This window comes from Nycticebus coucang, chromosome 15 (genome assembly GCF_027406575.1).
Source record: "Nycticebus coucang isolate mNycCou1 chromosome 15, mNycCou1.pri, whole genome shotgun sequence".
NCBI lineage: Eukaryota > Metazoa > Chordata > Mammalia > Primates > Lorisidae > Nycticebus > Nycticebus coucang.
This window is the reverse complement of record NC_069794.1, coordinates 23,332,870-23,340,722: the sequence shown is the minus strand read 5'-3', so window position 1 is coordinate 23,340,722 and position 7,853 is coordinate 23,332,870. Positions and strand designations below refer to the sequence as shown.

General features: G+C 36.5%; 1 pseudogene; it reads right to left on the bottom strand.

The window, feature by feature from the left end:
* Nucleotides 1-2,009: 2,009 nt before the first annotated feature.
* LOC128566807 (DNA-directed RNA polymerase II subunit RPB3-like) lies at nucleotides 2,010-2,829 on the bottom strand (annotated as a pseudogene).
* Nucleotides 2,830-7,853: the final 5,024 nt, after the last annotated feature.

Genomic DNA, 7,853 nt, shown 5'->3' with positions numbered 1-7,853 from the left:
ATGTGTGGCCTAAGACAACTCTTAATCTTCCAATGTGCGCAAACAAAAAAGATTAGACACCTTTGAATTTTAAACTATCTAGACAATTCAAAATAACTTTCCCATGTCAAATCTGCAACTTAATCACATCTGCAAAGTCTCTTTTGCCATGTAAGGTAACATATTCATTAGTTCCAAGATTAAAATGTGGGCATCATTTTTGGGGATGCGGGAGAAAATTATTCTGCCTATTTCAAATTCTTTTGTGGAATAATATTTCTCAAATTTTCTAATTTTGAATGCAATACATGTTTTTGATGGGCTCCTCAATAACTCAAAAGTCCATCATTCTCCACAGTTTTCCTAATTCCACTTCTAGTATTATTCTGTGTAATCAGACCACTGCCAGGGGCTTCTGCATGACTTTTCCCAATGTGTTTAAACCATCTGAAGTCATTCTTATTGCTATATCCTAGCACCAGGCTTCCCCACCCCAAGACATACTGAGATATATCTGTTATAAATGGCAATGGAATAATTCAATCATTTGTTAAAAATAAACCTAAAATTAAAAATCTTTGTATTAACATTCAAAGACAATTCAATTTATGGGCGGCGCCTGTGGCTCAAAGAGTAGGGCGCCGGTCCCATATGCCGGAGGTGGCAGGTTCAAACCCAGCCCCGGCCAAAAACCACAAAAAAAAAAAAAAAAGACAATTCAATTTATGCTAACTACTATGTAAATTAACTACTCCAAGACTGTATATTAATGTTTTTTTTTAACTTAAGAATGTCATGGTGTACAAAACAAATCATGTTTTGTTTACATACTTTGTTTTATGCAGATTGAGTCAAAGTTATAAGTGTGCCCTTCACCCAGATAGTGTTCACCGTACCCAAGAGTTGAGAATTTATCTCTACCCTTAGAGTTGTATTGTCCAGAAATTTAAGTATTTTTATATTATTGACTGGGTATCATGCTTTAGTATCTCTACAACCTTGATAATTTCTGTAGCAAAAAAGTCCACTTTTTCTAAAATTTAATTTTAACATCTCAGATTGATTCTGATGGAAGTAAATCCTCCATCTTCTATTCCTCTATAAGATTTAGTCATCTTTTGTGGTACATGTCACATTTCATATTACAGCTGAATTTATTTTTATATTACACCTGGATTTCAGATTATAGAATCTTTCTATAATTAATTTTTTTTGGCGATTATGTTGTGCTCTTTATTGCCAAAAATAAACATATTTAAAAAGACAATTACTGTTAATAAATATCCGTTCCTTTCTCTACTGGATCTCTGGTTTTCTCCAGGCTACCTAATTAATTGCTTTGGGTCTGTTCCCAGCTGGAGACAGTGCTGAGAGGTCAGGGCCAAAACCAAAACCTTCATATGGAGAAAGGAAATACTGTACATGGGGGGAGGTTTGCCCTGCCCCCACCCAACTAAATATCAGGCTATGAAGACTAATTGGCAGCGAAGGAGTTCATAACTGCTGGGTAGAGAATGAAATGCCTGTTTATTGGGTGAGGGAGCAATAGCCAGGGTTTAATTCTGTTCTCAAACAGTTACCTCTCAAATTAGGTAACTAATTGTGTCAACAGGCTGGCCTGGGGAAAGGATGAGAAGGTTTTACAGGCCCCCCAAATTAGGGTTCTCATACTTGGCCCTAACATGAGAAACCTAAGGTACAACTGTGAAAATTTCTTTTAGGCAGAAAGGGTTTAAAGTAAAGAGCTGGAATGACCAGGAGAGAAATCCAGCACAGAGGCTCTCAACAGGGAAGCAGCATGTCCCCAACAGGTGCAATAGGAAACAGGACAGGCTGCATTCTGGGGAGCACTGTTGGCAATCAGCAAATAAAAAACTGTCCTGCGTGAGTAGCAGTGGCTTCCCTAGTAATCTATCTGTGACCCCCTTCTAGCTGGTACTGATGACCTGCCAAGAAACTTGTGCAATAGCAGTCTAGATCTCAGAAACTAGAAGTCCCGAGAGAGACCTGAAGCCCCACACTGGCTGCAGCTAGTTTAGGGTGAATACGTCACTCTGGATCTCGTGGCTTACCTGAGTCTGTAAATCACTCAGTTTCTTCTTTAGTCCAGAGAGGGCTGAGAGGATGATGGTTTCAGGGCGCAGAGAACCACAGGACTCCACGTTATAGTAAAACCTCTCTGGCTTTCTGTCGGGGTCATAGGGAGCCTGTCACTCATCCTTATCCAGATCCAAGTACTCACTCTTGGGCCATTCCTCGGGCTTGGGGTACACTGCGTGCCCCAGGGCATTGTCTGGATCGTATTCAAAAATCACCCCTGCAGTAGGGTTCCATATGGCATGTTCTTTGCCAAAACCTTTTTTGGCATAGGCACAAAGTCTCAACTCCTGGCCCTTTCTCAACTTGATGATGAGCATGTCATCCTGTTCCACATAGTCATTGGGGTCATTATCTCGGCTCTGAGAAGTCACTGGAATGCCCCGATGGTGGTTGGAGACAAGGTCTGGAGATGTGACGTGAGAAGTCTGGTTTTCATTGCACCTCACATCGAGGGTGAACTCCACTGAGCACTCAGGGCAGAATTCGTCACTGGTAAAGTCCCAAGAGTGCTGGAGCTTGTCCAGATGTCATCACTGATGAGTGGAATTAATCTGTGAGCGATGAACTCATCGTGAGGACTGAGGAACTAGCATCAATTAGAACCCAGTCAATGGCTATTATGGGCACCTCAGCAATGAAAACCCTTCGAATAGAATTAGCCACCACCAGGTCTGTATTCTCAATGATGAACTTGACTTTCTGGTCAGTGAGCTCCGTGATCCACATGGTGAGCTGGTTTGGGTCCAGCATCGCGCCCCAAAGCCACTGGTCTATGCATCATCAGCTCTGCCACCACCACCCTAAATAAAATTTTTTATATCCCTTACAATAGAACACGGATTGATGTAGTTCTTATAGAGTCCTCCTTCCCCAGGTACCTTACTAATTAACAGTTATAAAATAAGGACTGAGTTGAAGAAGTACATAATGATAAATATAATAGTTTATTCATTGCATTTTCTTTATACAACACTATGGATTGCATGACATGTTCCCCCCAAATTCATATTTTAAATCCCTAATTCTTAGTGTGATGGTTTTTGGACATGGGACCTAGAGAAGATGATTAAGTCATGAGAGTGAAATTAGCCCCTTTACAAGAAGGAGCACAGGAAAGGCTCCCTTCTGGCCTTTTGAAGATACAGCAAAATGGCGGGCATCTTTTCGCAGACAAGGAAGAGGAAGTCCTCACCAGGAACAGAATCAGCTGGAATCTTCACCTTCAGACTCACTAGCCTTCAGAACTCTGAGGAATAAATATCTGTTGTTTAGGTCAAACAATTTATACTATTTTTGTTACCACATCCCAGGCTAATACATACATGCAATAGATCTTTAGTGTAAGCATTAAATGGAAAGTTATTTTTTAAACATTATCTGAAGTTCATCAGTGGAATCGGGGGTTAGCTGAATCTATTAGTCATCCAAAAACTAATAAGACCTAAATTCAAAAATATAAAGTTCACATTAAGCTTTTAGGTGGTGACTCTGATCTGAAACATCAAAACAGCTTAATGGAAAAAGGGCATAATGTTTTGAGAAAAACATAGAGATCTGAGTCACCCAGGATTGCGTATTTATTCCAGCTCTACTATTTATCCAGTGCATTGCTACCTTGACCATGTGGCTTAAATTTTATGAACTTCAATTATTCCTTAATTTAGTATTTACATGTAGCTTTGATAATTATAGTAAAATATCTATTTCATTATTCACTAAACTTATATTTTCAAAAATGTCTTTAATGTAGGGGATAATTATACTAAACTACAAAAAAGATAACAGCAAACTTTATCTTCAGGCCTTCATACATAATGTGGTACCAGCACTCAGGAAATGCAGGCCTAGAAAACACGTAACTTAAATTAGAGTGAGAAGAAAAGGCATCCTGTACATATTTTATGAGACTCTAAATGTTTTGGTGGTAATGATGTCGTTTTGAGTCTAAACGAGGAAGACATTGATTTTCCCTACTAGGATACACAGTGGAAAATCACACAGGCATACTTAAGAAGGTTTTCTTCCCCATCAAGAGAACCTGTTAGTCCATTAAAGTTCTTTCGTCAGGTCTGAATCACACTGTAGCCTGCATTCACCTCCCTCAGTACGTGGAATTTATTCCTGGCTTCATCTCCCATCTCTCTCCTCATGAATTTCTGAAAGAGATTACTTTCAGCAATGTTTTCATAAGTGGGGTGGGAAATGTCGAACAGTAATAATTACTTAGTTTCTAGCATTGGTGGTTTAAAGATCATTAGTTTATGTCTACTATGCTCCTAAATGTTTCTACACGTACCAGGCAGATAAGATAAGGTAAATCTCAAAGAAATAAGGCCGCCTCATAGGAAGCAAAACAAGTGACGTAACGTATGATTATTTTATGTTTATCAAACAGAAGATATAGATCTACCCTATAAAGATAACAGCTAAAATTTAAAAATTTAAATAAAAATTTGATTATTTTATGGAAAAATAGACTTCTCAATAGAAAATGATGTCAGTAGGAAGCTTAAGGAACCACCTTATTATGATCCATTTTAAAGACTTCTTCCAGTAAAAACTCTTTGATAGTTATTTGATTTATTCAGAAACCATTTTTTTGCAATCATTTTTGTCACCACCATGCTACCTTCAGTTTTCTCTGAATAAATGTTATCCTACCTAGATTTTAAATATTTTGTCAATGAATACATGCGAACCTACTTATTGTAGAATACAATGAATTGCAATGGTTTTTATTACCATGAAATGTCAATATTCCACCCCACATACATTGTAGTTAGACTTCTCCCTGCAATAGTCTTTGACAAAATAGCATGTGTGAAAGGAAGCTTAGCCTTTAGACCTGTGCTAAAATCAAAATAACACAACTATTTAACAAGGAATGAATTAAAGATTTAACAGCAGTACTTTGTCTGGGGGGAATTCTCATATTGCGTGGGAGGAATATTCAGAGAGACAGCTATAAAAATACAACAAGCTGACTGAAGTTTGTAAATTAATTTAGCAATTGCTATGACAAAGCTACAGGCATAGAGCTGGCTGAGCTAGCTAATAAAATGTGTCAATCATGTAGCTTTTACATGAGGTGCAAGAGAGAAATTTATTGATGCTGCAATATGAAATCTTTTCTTCCAGACATGACCTTGTATAATCAATCCCATGTTGTTTCCTGGGAAAGAAGAATATATTAGAAATACACACAGCAATATATTTAGCACTTTACTTTCTCTTTTACCTGCTATGTGTGATGTTTTCTGGGTTTTGAAATTAAGTTAATATATTAATAAAATCATTAGAGTTTTATAGAAAATGGAAGTACACACATTTAGGTAGATGATCTGAAAAAAGTCTTAAACTTTCCACAAACAGCATTGGAAATGACTTTCTCTAGATGTAGACAAGAAACAGAAATACATTTAGGAAAATAAATAATCATAATAATGAATGGATCAAATTCTTCAGCATATTGACTTATCATTTTAACAAAACAAATATAAATATTTGCTTTGTTTCCACTTCAATAAAATCTAGAGAAGGGAGAACCAAGTTATGGCCTGATATTTTTTTTAATCTAAATCAAGCTTTTATATTTCTTACAATAAACATTATAATTACGACCCAGAAGATAAGATAAGATTTGTGGCTGCCACCTACAAATCATTATGTTTTAAAATAGAATCCTATCAGGATGAAAATAACATCTTTAGAATAGTTTTAAATATACCAATTATTCAAACACACGTACACAGACACATTCACACACAAATACCTACATACACATGTAGGAGACACACAGCCTGGGAACAATCCTTGATACTTTTTTATTAGTAAAGTAACAGACTTAAAGAGATCCTTTCTTTTTTATATTGGACAATTATACCATATCATTTAGAAATAGTTTAATTTTTCAAGTCTGAAACCCACAATGTTAGGATTTGGAAAGACTTTAAAAGGCATTTTAAAAATGTATATTTTCCACCAAGAAGAGGCAAAAAAACAAAAGGCAAAGTACTAAGACAAGGTGTTTATTGGAATCTTAGGAATGCAGGGGACACACATTCTTCTAAAAGCTAACTTGTATTGAGAGTAAAGCAAGAAGAAATTTGTAAAAAAAATGCTAAGGGTGAGTACGCTATTGTTTTGAAATAATAATTATCATTGTTGGAGGCGGCTGGCTTACCATATGAGTTCACTGTTCAGGAGTTGCAATGCTGGTAAAATTCAGATATTTTCCAGGATATTGTGGTCCTGGAAGTTTGTCTCAAATTAAAAGGGTCCAGGCCAGTTTCTGATTTTTAAGTTTACAGGTGTGTAGGTCGTCCTTCTTGAGTGGCTTTCTGATTCTGCTTTAGAACTCTGAACCACTTTATATATCACATTTCACAATTCATTGTAGAATGAGTAAATGAAACGAATTCACAGAAGCATTGCCTCACATACTTATTTTTTAGCTATGAGAACACTTAAAATTTACTAATTTCAGTTGTACAGTATAATGTTATAGACTATAATCACCACATTGTACAGTAGATCTCCTGAACTTATTCTTCCTATCTAATTAAATTTTTGTTATCATATGACCAACATCTCTCCAACCCACTACAGTCCCTTTAATCATCCACAACGTATACAAAACAACAACATTGTACATGATAAATATATACAATTGTATCAGTCAATTAAAACAAAAATCTCCATGTGTGAGACACTTCAGTGACTTACCTTGCAATCTGGAAGGAGGCTTCCTGATTACCTTGTAAAAGGTAAAAGAATGTGTTCTGTTTCCCCCTTATGAAGGAAAAATCTAAATCATAGAAATGAAAACAGAGAGTGATTGAAATAGAGAGGCTATGTTAGGGAAAGGCACTTATATTGTGTTTGCTCTATATTTTTGTGAAGCCTGAACTACATATTTTTAACTATTTAATCTAACTGAATATGTAAGATTAATGTGAATAGTGTCTATCATATTAATATCAAAGACCCATCTGCTTTTCTGGTTTACTATATCTCAGGAACACAAGTCTCACCTTTATATAGCTTTGAATGTTGGGCAGTTTTCCCTCGAAGAATGTCTCCTCCCTCCACATTCATTATATTAATTAGATTATCTTCTGATCACAACTGCTGGTGAATATCTATTCTCCTTAATAGGGACATCCAGCTGAAGTTATTTCATGTGTGTTCTGAGTCATAGTTCTAGAAAGCAAAACTGCTCTCTGTCCTCTCCTAGATTACTGCCAATATACTATTTTAGAAGCTGTGATTGAAAAGTGCAATGGACATGTATCCCTTTGGTTTTATTGAAAGCTACAAATATCTGTACATGTGAAAGAATGTGTGTGTGTATATGTGTGTGTTTCAACCCTGTTTCCAAGAAGTTTAGGAGCTGGGCCTGGTGGGATGTGCCTTAATCCCCATTACTCTAGAGGCAGAGACTGTAGAATCCCTTGAACCCAGGAGTTTGAAAAATAGCATGGACATATAGCAAAACCTCTGTTTCAAAAAATAAATAAAAATGTTTCCAGAATCTTCCTTTGCCAACTACTTGGTCTCAGAGATTATAAGGATGAATCCACAGACCACCACGAGTAAGCAAAAGGATAGATTTTATTGATAGATAAGTAAAAAATTTGACCTCTGGCCCCCAAGTATGTAGTCCACTTGAGGTTTCTGTCTAGGGCAGTGGTTTTCAACCTTCCGAATGCCATGACCCTTTAATATATTTCCTTATGTTGTGGTGACCCCCAACAATAAAATTATTTTCGTTG